A 13,913-nucleotide genomic window follows, 5' to 3' on the forward strand; every position below is an offset into this window, starting at 1 on the left:
TTCTAGATCTTCACCCCTCAATGAAGAGACTGACAAGGAATAACCGAATGACTCCCCCAGGGGATTCTGCAACTCTTCCCTTTCCCTCTTTCCCCCTCTACTTTTAATCACTAAGTAATAGTAGTTCCCTTACGAGGCTGATCATTAGAATCTATTGCAGTGTTTTAAAAAATACAAATTTCTGGATCGAAGTCCTCAATGTTTTGTTTTTTTGTTTTTTTTTTAAATTTTATTTTATTTTTAAACTTTATATAATTGTATTAGTTTTGCCAAATATCAAAATGAATCCATCACAGGTATACATGTGCTCCCCATGCTTAGTGTGTCTAGGGGACAAGTCTGTACTGACCATACTTACATAGTTCATGAATGTGGCCACGCGATTCCCCGTCACAATAAATTCCAAAGGGTCGCTGTCAAAGTCCTGTGAAATTTATGTAAAAGTGAATATACAGGTCTTAAGCTTAACTAGTTAAGAAAAGAAGCATGAACAATAAGTTGCTTTCCCAACCATTATGAGAATGAGAAACTCATCTTAGCCAAATGGAGGTCACCCTGCTCCTCAAGGATGGATATGAACATATAGGCAGGTGAGATTGGAATCCAGACAGAAAGGGCAGATATAGGAACTAAGTGTTACATTCAAAGAACAAACCACCAACCCACTTATTTTTGCATGGTGGAGACAGAAAACTCAACAAAGGAAGTGGGTCAGAAAAGATGACTAAGAAGGAATGCATGCCACTCTAGAAAACATTTGATCCTAGAACTGGATAAGTCAGGAACATTTCAGAGTGGAATCACAAAGAGGTCTTATCCATCTATAGGAACAGATTGGCTTTTGCTTTCAAGATCTGTATCATTTCCTCAGTAAAAGCTATTCCCACAACATCAAGAATATGGTTTCACAGATTCCTGTAACCAGTGGGTCAATTTTGACTGTAGAGACAGCTACTTTCAGACTATATTCTGGCAGCAGTGAGAGAGGGACATTCCAGGGACACCTTCTTAGGAAGGAACAGTTTTAAAGAACAATCTTAGCTTACACCTAAGCTCTCCCAGGAAGTCTTTTCTGAACATTTAGGCTGCATGCCTGTTCACTGTGTCTCAGGACACTGTGCACATACCTTCTTTATAGCACTTACTCAGTAACTTAGAAAGTAACTATTCACACGCATGACTCACAAAACAACATGCCTCTGTTTGAAAATGGGATTTTTTTTTTTTTTGCCTTCCTATCCCTAGATCCTAGGAGAGTAACCAGGATATCAAAAGTGCTGAAGAAACATTTGGTGTTTTGTTTGCTGATTCAGCTTGTCATTCCCAGAGTACAAATACCAATCTTCTCTCGGTGTCTGGTTCAGCCACACTAGGGGCTTACGCAAGGCTGAAGTACTGGAACTCAAAGCAATAGACTCAAGTGTTCCTCCTATCAACAGAGGAATGAGGTCTGCCTGAAGAGACCGAGGAACCTTCTAGCACAAGAGAGGGGACACAGGTAGGAGGAAAAGACTCTAGTTCTCTCTCCATCACTTTCTACCCCAAGAATTCATCGCAAGTCCAGGTGCCTAGTGGAGGCAGCACCACACTAGAAGACAATAAAATCTGTTTTCTCTTCTGTCTAATTTTAAGACAGTCCCCAAAGATTTATCCTTGAGAATTTAGAGGACCTTGAGGTAGAAGCCAAATGTTCCATGTGAGTTGTTATCTTTTCCTGCCACTTGAAACACAGCCCAAAGGAACGATGTTTTGCTCTTACCAAAAAATAATCCACATGAGGTTCATGGTATCCTCCAATGCCATAATCAGCAACCTAGCAGTAAAAAAAAAAAAAACAATGGTTAGCTAGTGGGAAACCTCCAAGCCAGCTCAAGAACTCTGCATTCCCAAGCCTGCTTCCTAAATGAAGACTGAAGAGCAGTTTACCTAGCACCTGCATCTGGACCAGGAAACTAAGGATCAGACAAAATATGGAATTTACCTAAGGTGATACAGACAGAAAGTCACAAAGTTTGAATTCTTACCCAGGCTTTTTGATTCTGAGGTCCATGCTCTTAAACCCTCCACCATTTGTGCCCAGATAAAAAAACAACCAACAATCAGGCTGGGTAAGTTTCTGTGGGAAAGGGCATAGACGTGGGGCTCCCAACATCTCAAGACCCATGTCCTCAGGCTGGAGAATGGAAAGCTTCAGGGCAGAGGAAACTATGGCTTAAGTGCATGATTAGAAAGGACAAGAAAGGGGGATAGGACAGGACACAGATTCCACACTCAGGTTGACTCAGATACCTCATACCTGGAGAAATTCGGCTGTTTCATCTGACAGCCCAGTGATGAGCCGAATCCTGCAATTCACTTGGCCAATCACAGGGTCTTCTTCTTCTGTTAGAAATACACTGAATGGAGAAAATCAGGTAGAAGACAGGGGCATGGGGAAAGGAGAAAAGGGGATCAATGAAAAGAGAGTCAGGAGAAAAAGATGGGGTAGAAAAGGAGGTGGAGAGGACGAAGGGGTTAGAGATCATTCCTCTCACCTCAGGACACTGTCACAGCTGTCATTTCCAGCTCAGAAATGCCATATGGTGATGTTTAGAATTCCCACAATGTCAGCATTCACAGGACCCTTTTAACTCTTCCCTTCCAACCTTCTGATCTCTTAACAATTATACTGGGACAATACTGAGAGGGTAAACTGGCCAAGTTTAGACAGTCAGTAAGGGCAGAGGTAGGACTACAACTCAAGTCATCAAGATTTTAGTCCTGTGCTTTTTTGGTGAGACAACAAGATCTCCCAAAATTTTAAGTAAAACTCAAAACTGACCAAACCACAATAAAAATTTAAATGTATAATTTAAGTTAGAAAAAAATCATTCTTGGGTCCATGAACAAACACAAACCACATATAAACATATGTGCACAGTTGCTCAGTCATGTCCAACTCTTTGCAACCCCGTGGACTGTAGCCTGCCAGGCTCGTCTGTCCATGGGATTTGCCAGGCAAGAATACTGAATTGGGTTGCTGTTTCTTTCTCCAAGGGATCTTCCTGACACAGGGACCAAAGCTAGGTCTCCTGCATTGCAAGCAGATTCTTTACCATCTGTGCCACAAGGGGAAGCTCATACACACATGCACACTTATAAGCCCACATGGAGGTATGCACACAGTCACAACTAAGGACAGCATAAGAGACAAACAGTAAACAAAAGGAGAGACAAGAAGTGAACACCCAGGTCAGAGAAATCTCACATATATGAGTAGGGTGATTGGGAGAGATGCCAAACCACACCATGCCTTTGGCTGATTCTTTGTTTGGATGCCTGGGGAGAACCTGAAGTGAGGCTAAAGACTCTGGATCGTTTCATCTAGGAAATAAAATCTGAGAATGAATTTAGTCTCACTTCACCTCTATCTGCTTATGTCCAAAGACTCTAGACATAGAGCCATCATTCATTAATTAATTCATTTATTATTTTTAAAACTTATTATGAGCTATTTTAAAGCATACAGAGAACTATGAGGAATAATACAGCAGATCCATAGGTACCCTAACTCAGGCCTACCAATTCTTGGCATTGGTCAGAAGATGCACAGACTATCTACCTACACAATACCTATATAAAAGACTTTCTCTCTTTTTTCACTAAGATAATTCTGATTTTATTTAAGATGTGCCCAGAAAAAAAGATTATATCTTCTCATCTCACTTGTATTCTGTGCACATGTGCTAAGTTGCCTCCGTTGTGTCCACCTCTGTGTGACCCTATGGACCATAGCTTGCCAGGCTCCTCTGTCCATGGGATTCTCCAGGCAAGAATACTAGAGTGGGTTGCCATGCCCTCCTCCAGAAGATCTTCCTGACCCAGGGATTAAAGCCAGGTCTCTTATGCCTCCTGCAAAGAATAACTATCCCAAAATTATTAGTGCTTATTTACCCTGGAACATTATTTTTATATATTTATTATTAATGTATTAAAAGTGAATATAAATAGTATTTTTCCATGTACTTTATATAAATTGTATCATACTAAACATAATCTTCTATAATGTGCTTTTTAACTTAGTGTTTGTTTTCTGAGAGATCCATGAGAAACAGTTTGTATCTTTTTTTTTTAATTTACTCATTTCCACTCCAGCTAAGTCATGGGTTGTATGCATAGTTCATGAATTATTCATTTCCCTTTGATGAACATTCAGATTTGTAAAAACCTTTATATTACATCTCCCTGTCCACATGTACAAGTGTTTCACTAGAGTAGTGGTCTGTATACCCCTAAAGTATGCAACTTTTAGCAGAAATACACAGGAAATGATTTTCAGATACTCAAGTGTTATATATACACTTAAACAGCTTTGCTATTTCTCTCTCTTTTTAAAAAATATTTACTCATTCATTTAGTTGCAATGTGCAAGACCTAGTGCTGTGACCAGGGGCTGAACGCAGGTCCCCTGCAGGTCTTAGCTACTGGACCCATCAAGGAAGTCCCTCAATTTTTCCTTTCAAATAGTCCTTCCCTTCACTATTCAAAAGAAAAGTCTAGTGTTCATGCATATAAAATTTTATGACGGTGTATACTTCCCAAGTGTAAGAACTAGGGCATCAAAAAAAGGAATAACATGAAATACAGCTTCAGTGAAGCCTCCTCTAGGTTAATGAAGACACTCATTAACTCACAGTACAGTTTCCTGTATCTAACATATCTGGTTAACTATACAGTATTTAGAAATGGGGTATTTTTGGCCCTTGTTGGGATGCTGTGAATAAAAATGTTTACAAAGCAGGACACTATTACAAGATAAAAATGTTAGCTTCATAATTTGGCCTCTTCTATTCCTTGATTATTTTCAAAGAAGGCTTTCAAATAGTCTTGTGGGATGAAGTAAGGGTCTAGTGAGGGTCTAGCAAAGGTTTAGTAACGGTCAAGTGAGTAGTGAGAATGAATATTTATCTGAAAAGTGGTGGCAATTCTTTTCCACTATTCTTAACATTCATCCCTAGTATATGTCACTTATTATAAAGAAGAGGAAATTCAAACACCTAAAAAAGTCCAAAGTCTAGGTTGGTAACATTGATTATTTTAATAGTAAAAGGCTGTCAACAAATATATTCTTCTAAATGCAATTCCTTCCACATAGCTTCCAAAAATCACCAATAAGGAAACAAAACAAAATCACCCATCACCTAGGCCTACAATGTAACTTGGAAACAGATACACAAATTTCAATTTTCTTGTTAATGGGAAAATAAACAGCAGATGTCAGCAAAGTTATCCAAAGACATCTAAGCAAAGAATCCAAGGCAGCAGAAAGAATGAAAAGTGCAGTATGGTCTTAATGATGGTGAAACAAATATTAATGGTAAACATCATACATCATATAAAGTATGGTCTTCTTTCCAGAGGGAGAGGTCGTACTCTGAATAGGGAAGTACTGAGAGAAAACTGTGAAACTTAGTGGATCAAAGGACTGCCTTTTGGATATTTTAAACATAAGAGCTTAGAAACTGTACTGAATCACAGGAAAGGCACTATTACTGGGGTAAAGGGAGTCTCAGAGAGTGAGATGGCTCTCATAGGTTTGGTGGTGACGAGAAGTGGCTAAAAGTAAGGGACCCATGAAAATTATAAATTAAGAAATAATCTAGAGTAGACAGACCAAAAATAAACTGAATGCATTTCACTGTAGAAACAGAAGAGGAAACATGTAACATGAGATCAATGGTCCAGGAAAATACAACAAAAATAAAAATGAACAAGAAAAATAAAAAAGAACTCACTACCCATTCAAGTTACTGTCAAAAAACATAAAATGAAAATAAAAACTCTTCAGGAGTTGAAAACACAAAATCACCCAGCCCTAGCCAAGAAACAGAAGAAAATTATAACAAAATACTATAACATTAAATATAATTAAGCATCTGTAACTATGAAAGAAAATTACAATTCATAAATTGAAAAGCTCAAATGGATATAGACAACAAAAGAATATATGAATTAGAAATTGATCATATTCAAAAAAGCTACAGAAAAAAATAAAACAATACTTTGGCCACCTGATGCAAAGAGCCAACTCACTGGAAAAGACCCTGATACTGGGAAAGACTGAGGGCAGGAGGAGAACAGGGCAACAGAGGATGAGACTGTTGGATGGCATTACCAACTCAATGGACATAAGTTTGAGCAAACTCTGAGAGACAGTGAAGGACAGGGAAGCCTGGCGTGCTGTAGTTCATGGGGTGGCAAAGAGTTGGACACGACTAAGCGACTGAACAACAACAACATACTCTTAACAAACTGACCATTACCCAAGTAACTATAAACTCTGGAAAAAATATGAAAAATAATTACCGGAAGGCACTGCAGACTAAACAAAAGCAGGCAGATTATGAATGGCAGTCAATCCTTAAAAGGCAAGAATGGCACAGGGTGATTTCCTACATTTTAAACAGCTGTTAGACTTGGATGGCCATAGGTGACACAGAACAGGACAGCTAAAATTCTGAGAGAAAACCCAAAGTTTTTCTAACCTGAAACACATTACATCAGTGCTTAGAAGTAGACTGCCACAATGTGAGTGGTGGTGGTTTAGTAGCTAAGTTGTGTCCGACTCTTTGCAACCCCATGAATTGTAAATCATTAGGCTCCTCTGTCCATGGGATTTCCCAAGCAAGGATTGCTGAGAGAAAGAGAGGAACTTTCAAATACTATGCATAAGCTCCGCCCGACTCTCTCTCAGATCTCCAAACAAAGCATATGTAGGTGAGACTGCAAGCATCCCAGCCAAGAATAAGAACTGAACTGCACAGAAAAGCTTGCAGTTTGTGTCAAACCAAGTTAACTTCCTGTATTAAAACCAGAAACAAGCTGTCCATTCCAAGACGGTGACACAGGATGCTCCTGAACTCCCCTTCTCCCATGGACACACCAAAAAAATCTATAGCTACATATAGAAATTTTTTCTCTGAAGGAAATCCAGAGGATGAGTGACAACTATGCATCAGGTGAACAAGAAAAACTCCACATCAAAAATGAAAAGAGAAGGGGAAATCCCTGGTGGTCCAGTGGTTGTTACTCTGCACTTCCATCATAGGGCATACAGGTTCGATTTCTGGTCAGGGAACTAAGATTCTGCAAGCTGCATGGTGTAGCCAAAAGATAAATAAATAAGTAAAAAATTTTAAAATAGTAAACGAGAACAAAATCACAGACAGAAAAACTAATGGTTATCAGTGGGAGAGTGAAGGGGGGGCAAAATAGGGGTAGGGGATTAAGAAGTATTCACCTGAAACAGGTATATTTGTATACTTTAAAAGCTGCTGCCAGAGGGTCCAGCTTACAATCAGCCTGCACCCAGGGGCTGACTGATATCCTTTCCTTTGGACACTTAACAACTCTTGGTACGCCTTCAAATACTAGAAGCCACTAAGATCAAATAAGGCTGCTTAGACAATCACAAACATTCAAGAAAAAAACAAGAGCTAGGTCATGGTTTAATGACAAGTGACCAAATACCTTTAAACTGCTGATGGAAAACACTGAAAACCAAGAATACTCTACCCAGAAAGGTTGTTTTTCAAATTTTAATAAGAAATAGAGAGTTATCCACACAACCAAAAGATGAAGGAAAACACAACCAATATACCAGTATTACAAGAAATGTTAAAGGGAATTCTTTAAGCTGAAATGAAGGGGCACTAAGTAACAAGAAAACATTTGAAGTATAAATCTCACTGGTAAAGGTAAATATATAGTTAAATTCAAATAATCTAATGCTGTAATAGTGGTGGGTTAATCACTGATAAATCTAGTGTAAAGGTTAAAACACAAAGGTAGTAAACTATAATTATAATAATGTGTCAAAGTATATGCAAGATAAAAAGATGTAGATTTTGACATCAAAAAGAGAAATAATGGGTAGGGGAGAGTTAAAATATAGAGCTTTAAAATGCATTCAAACTTAAGCTGTTATCAATACAGACTGTTATAAACACAAGATGGGGTTTATGTAAGCCTTACAGTAACCACAAAGCAAAAATCTATTGTAAGTACACAAAAAACAAACAAACAAAAAAACCTAGGCATACCACTATTTTAAAAAATCAAAAAGAGTGTAAGAGAAGAATAAAGGAATTCAAAAACAGCCAGAAAACAATTATCAAATGGCAGTAAGTCCATCCTATTGATAATTACTTTATATGTAAATGGACTAAATTCTCCAATGAAAAGACATGCCATGGATGAATGGATAAAAAAACAAGACCCAGAAATATGCTGCCTACAACAGACTCACTTCAACTTTATGGAAATACACTGACTAAAAGTGAAGGGATATAAAAATACAGTCTATACAATGGAAACCAAAAGAAAGTTGAAAGAGGTATACTTATTCTAGATAAAAGACTATATAATAAGAGACAAAAAGGCCATTGTATTATACAATGATAAAGTGGTCAGCCTAGTAAGAGGACATACCATTTGAAAATATTTATACACCCAACACCAGGGCTTCCCTGGTGACTAAGATAGTAAAGAATCTGCCTGCAATGCAGGAGACCCAGGCTTGATCCCTGGGTAGGGAAGATCCCCTGGAGAAGGAAATGGAAACCCACTGCAATATTCTTGACTGGAGAATCCCACAGACAGAGGAGCCTAGCAGGCTACAGTTCATGGGGTCATAAAGAATCAGATACGACTCAGTGACTATCACATCTCCATGCACCCAACACAGGAGCATCAAAACATATAAAGATTTAAAGGGAACTATTGATAACAATACAATAGTAATAGTAATTGTTGTTCAATCGCTAAGTTGTGTCCAACTCTTGGCAAATCTGCGGGCTGCAGCACTCCAGGCTCCCCTGTCCTTCATTATCTCCTGGACTTTGCTCAAATTCATGTCCACTGAGTTGGCAATGCCATCCAACAATCCCATCCTCTGTCGCTCCCTTATCCTCTTGCCCTCAATCTTTCCCAGCATTACGGTCTTCTCCAATGAGTTGGCTCTTTGCATTAAGTGGCCAAAGTATTGGAGCTTCAGCTTTTGCATCAGTCCTTCCAACAAATATTCAGGGTTGATTTCCTTTAGGATTGACTGGTTTGATCTCCTTGCAGTCCAAGGGACTCTCAAGAGCCTTCTCTAGATTTAAAAGCATCAGTTCTTTGGTGCTCAGCCCTCTTTACGGTCCAACTCTCACATCTGTACATTATCACTGGAAAAACCATAGCTTTGACTACATGGACCTTTGTCGGTAAAGTGACATCTCTTCTTTTTAATGTACTGTCTATGTTGGTCATGGCTTTTCTTCCAAGGAGCAAGTTTTTAATTTCATGGCTGCAGTCACCATCCGCAGTGATTTTGGAGCCCAAGAAAAGAAAATCTGCCACCGCTTCAACTTTTTTCCCTTTCTATTTGCTATGAGGTGATGCGACTGGATACCATGATCTTAGTTTTTTTAATGCTGAGTTTTAAGCCAGCTTTTTCACTCTCTTCTTTCACCCTCATCAAGAGATTCTTTAGTTCCTCTTTACTTTCTGCCATTACAGTGATATCATCTGAATATCTGAGGTTGTTGACATTTCTCCCAGAAGTCTTGATTTTAGCTTGTGAGTCATTCAGCCTGGCATTTCACATGATATACTCTGCACAGAAGTTAAATAGTCAGAGTGACAATATACAGCCTTGTCATACTCCTTTCCTAATTGTGAACCAGCACACTGTTCCATGTCTGGTTCTAACTGATGCTTACTGACCTGCATAGAGGTTTCTCAGGAAACAGGTAAGGTGGTCTGGTACTCCCATCTCTTTAAGAATTTCTGTAGTGATCCATAGTTTCTGGATCATTGGAAGGACTGTATCCATAGTTTCTTGAGCTTCCTTGATAGCTCAGTTGGTAAAGAATCCGCCTGCAAATGCAGGAGACCCTGGTTCAACTCCTGGGTTGGGAAGATCTCCTGGAGAAGGGACAGGCTACCCACTCCAGTATTCTTGGGCTTCCCTTGTGGCTCAACTGGTAAAGAATCTGCCTGCAATGTGGGAGACCTGGGTTCAATCCCTGGGTTGGGAAGATCCCCTGGAGAAGGGAAAGCCTACCCACTTCAGTATTCTGGCCTGGAGAATCCCATAGATTGCATAGTCCATGGGGTTGCAAAGAGTCAGACACGACTGAGTGACTTTCATAGTTTCTAGTGATCTATACAGTTAAAGGCTTTAGCACAGTCAATGAAGCAGATGTTCTTCTGGAATTCCCTAGTTTTCTCTATGATACAAAAAATGTTGGCAATTTGATTTCTGGTTCCTCTGTCTTTTCTAAACCCAGCTTTCACATCTAGAAGCTCTCAGTTCACATAGGCTTTTGAGCATAATCTTACTAGCATGTGAAATAAGCACAAGTATCCGGTAGTTTCAACAGTCTTTGGCATTACCCTTTTTGGGGATTAGAATGAAAGTGTGATGCTGTAGAGAACAATGATGCATAGGAACCTGAATCAAGGTAAATTGGACCTGGTTGAGTAGGAGATAGCAAGAGTGAACATCAACATCTTAGGAATCAGTGAACTAAAATGAACAGAAATGGGTGAGTTTAATTCAGACAACTATTAATATCTACTACTATGGGCAAGAATCCTTTGGGAGAAATGAAGTAGTCCTCATAGACAAAAAAAGAGTCTGAAATGCAATACTTGGGTGCCATCTCAAAAACAAGAGAATGATATCAGTTTGTTTCCAAAGCAAACCATTCAACAATAGCAGTAGGAGACTTCAATACTCTGCTTTCATCATGGGTAGAACACACAGACAGAATCAGTAAGGAAACATTGAACTTACATTACACATTACACCAGAGGGATTTAACAGAACATTTTTAGGCCATTTCATTTAAAAGCAGCAGGATATACATTCTCCTCCAGTACTCTTGCCTGGAAAATCCCATGGACGAGGAGCCTGGTGTGCTGCAGTTCATGGGGTCTCTAGGAGTCGGACATGACTGAGCGACTTCACTTTCACTTTTCACTTTCATGCATTGGAGAAGGAAATGGCAACCCACTCCAGTGTTCTTGCCTGGAGAATCCCAGGGACGGGGGAGCCTGGTGGGCTGCCGTCTATGGGATCGCACAGAGTCAGACATGACTGACGCGACTTAGCAGCAGCAGCAGCAAGCATATATGGAACATTCTCCAGTATACAACATATGTGATTCCCTGGTGGCTCAGAGGGTAAAGTGTCTGCCTGCAATGCAGGAGACCTGGGTTTGATCCCTGGGTCAGGAAGATCCCCTGGAGAAGGAAATGGCAACCCACTCCAGTACTCTTGCCTGGAAAATTCCATGGACAGAGAAGCCTGGTAGACTACAGTCCATGGGATTGCAAAGAGTCGGACACGACTGAGCAACTTCACTTCACTATGCCACAAAACAACTCTTGATAAAGTTAAGAGGACTAAAATCATATCAAGCATCTTTTCCAATAACAACATTATGAAACTAAAAACTAAAAGCAAGAAGAAAGCTGGAAAATTCACATATATGGGCAGACTAAGCAACACACTGTTGACTAACCAATGGGTCAAAGAAGAAGTCAATCAAGAAGATACTGCGAGAAATAAAATGAAAATATAACATACAAAACTTACGGGATACAGCAAAAGCCAATTCTAATAAGAAAGCTCATAGCAATAAATGCCTGAATTAAGAAACAAGAGAGAACTCAAAATAACCTCATTATACACCTCAAGGAACTAGAAAAAGAAGAACAAATGAAGCCCAAAGTCAGTAGAAGGGAGCAAAAACGAATGAAACACAGACTAAAAAGACAGTAGAACGGGTCAATAAAACTAAGAGCTTTAAAAAAAAATGTAGACAAGACAGACAAACATGTAGATAGATTCACCAAGAAAAAAGAAGACTCAAATAAAATTAGAAAAGAAAGAGGAGGTGTTACAACTGATACTACAGAAATACAAAGGTCCTTGAGAAATTATGTTGAACAAGAACAAATTGGAACAACCTTGAAGAAATTGTAAATCCCTAGAAACATACAACCTACCAAGAATGAATCATGAAGAAATTGAAAATCTGAATAGATCAATTACTAGTAAGAAGACTGAATCAATTATTTGAAAATTACCAACAAAAAGTTCAGGACCACAGGGCTTCACTGGTAAATTTGACTAAATATTAAAGAAATGCTAATAACAATTCTTCTCAAACTCTCTCAAAATTTTCAGAGGGAATACTTCCAAACTTATTTTACTCTCCCAGCATTACACTGATACCAAACACGTATAAGAAAAGAAAAATTTACACCAATATCCTTGATGAACAAAGACATAAAAATCCTCAACAATATATCAGCAAAACAAATTATACAATACATTAGAAGGATCACACACCATGATCAAGTGGGATTTAACCCTGGAATGCAAGGATGGATAAATACTTGGAAATTAATCAATGCGAATCACATTAACAAAACGAATGGAAAAGTCATATGATCATTTCAATAGATATAGAAAAACCATCTGATGAAATTCAACATCCATTCATGATCAAAAAAATCTCAACAAATACAGAGGAAATGTGCTCCAACATTAAAAAGGCCATATATGCCAAGTCCACAACTAACAGCATACTCAATAGTGAAAATGTCAAAGATCTTCCCTAATCAGGAACAAGCCAAGGATGCCCACACTCATCACTTTTATTCAACATAGCACTAGAAGTTCTAGACAGATCAATTAGGCAAGAAGAAAAGAAAGGCAGTTGGAAAGGAAGAAGTAAAACTATCTCTATTTGCAGATACCACAATCTTTTTTTTCACTGAAGTATAGTTAATTTTTGGGCTTCCCTTGTGGCTCAGCTGGTAAAGAATCTGCCTGCAATGTGGGAGACCTGGGTTCAATCCCTAGGTTGGGAAGATCCTTGGAGAAGGGAAAGGTTACCCACTCCCGTATTATGGCCTAGAGAATTCCACAGACCGTATGGTCCATGGGGTCACAAAGAGTCGGACACAACTGAGCAACTTTCACTTTTGGGCTTCCCTTTTGGCTCAGCTGGTAAAGAATCCGTCTGCAGTGTGGGAGACTTGGGTTCAATACCTGGGTTGGGATGATCCCCTGGAGAAGGGAAAGGCTACCTACTCCAGTATTCTGGCCTGGAGAATTCCATAGACATAGTCCACGGGGTTGCAAAGAGTCGGACATGACTGAGCAACTTTCACATAGCTAATTTACAATGCTGTGTTGCTTTCTGGTGTATAGTAAAGTGAATCAGTTATATATATATATATGTATATATATATATATATATGTGTGTATATATATATATTCAGTTATATATGTATACATATATTTTGTCTTTTTCATATTCTTTTCCACTATAGTTTAATATAAGATATTGAATATAGGTCCTTGTGCTATACAGTAGAACCTTTTTATCTATTTCATATACAGTAATTTCTATCTGCTAATTCCAAGCTCCTAATTTATTCCTCCCCGAGTCCCTTTTCAGTTCAGTTCAGTTCAGTCGCTCAGTCGTGTCCGACTCTTTGCGAACCCATGAATCGCAGCATGCCAGGCCTCCCTGTCCATCACCAACTCCCGGAGTTCACTCAGACTCACGTCCATCGAGTCAGTGATGCCATCCAGCCATCTCATCCTCTGTCGTCCCCTTCTCCTCCCGCCCCCAATCCCTCCCAGCATCAGAGTCTTTTCCAATGAGTCAACACTTCCCATGAGGTGGCCAAAGTACTGGAGTTTCAGCTTTAGCATCATTCCTTCCAAAGAAATCCCAGGGCCGATCTCCTTCAGAATGGACTGGTTGGATCTCCTTGCAGTCCAAGGGACTCTCAAGAGTCTTCTCCAACACCACAGTTCAAAAGCATCAATTCTTCAGTGCTCAGCCTTCTTCACAGTTCAACTC

General features: G+C 39.2%; 1 pseudogene; it reads right to left on the minus strand.

Moving 5' to 3' along the window:
* LOC104979869 overlaps positions 1 to 13,913 on the minus strand; it is a 74,100-nt pseudogene that overhangs the window by 4,840 nt on the left and 55,347 nt on the right.

This window comes from Bison bison, unplaced genomic scaffold (assembly GCF_000754665.1).
Source record: "Bison bison bison isolate TAMUID 2011002044 unplaced genomic scaffold, Bison_UMD1.0 scf7180017864492, whole genome shotgun sequence".
NCBI lineage: Eukaryota > Metazoa > Chordata > Mammalia > Artiodactyla > Bovidae > Bison > Bison bison.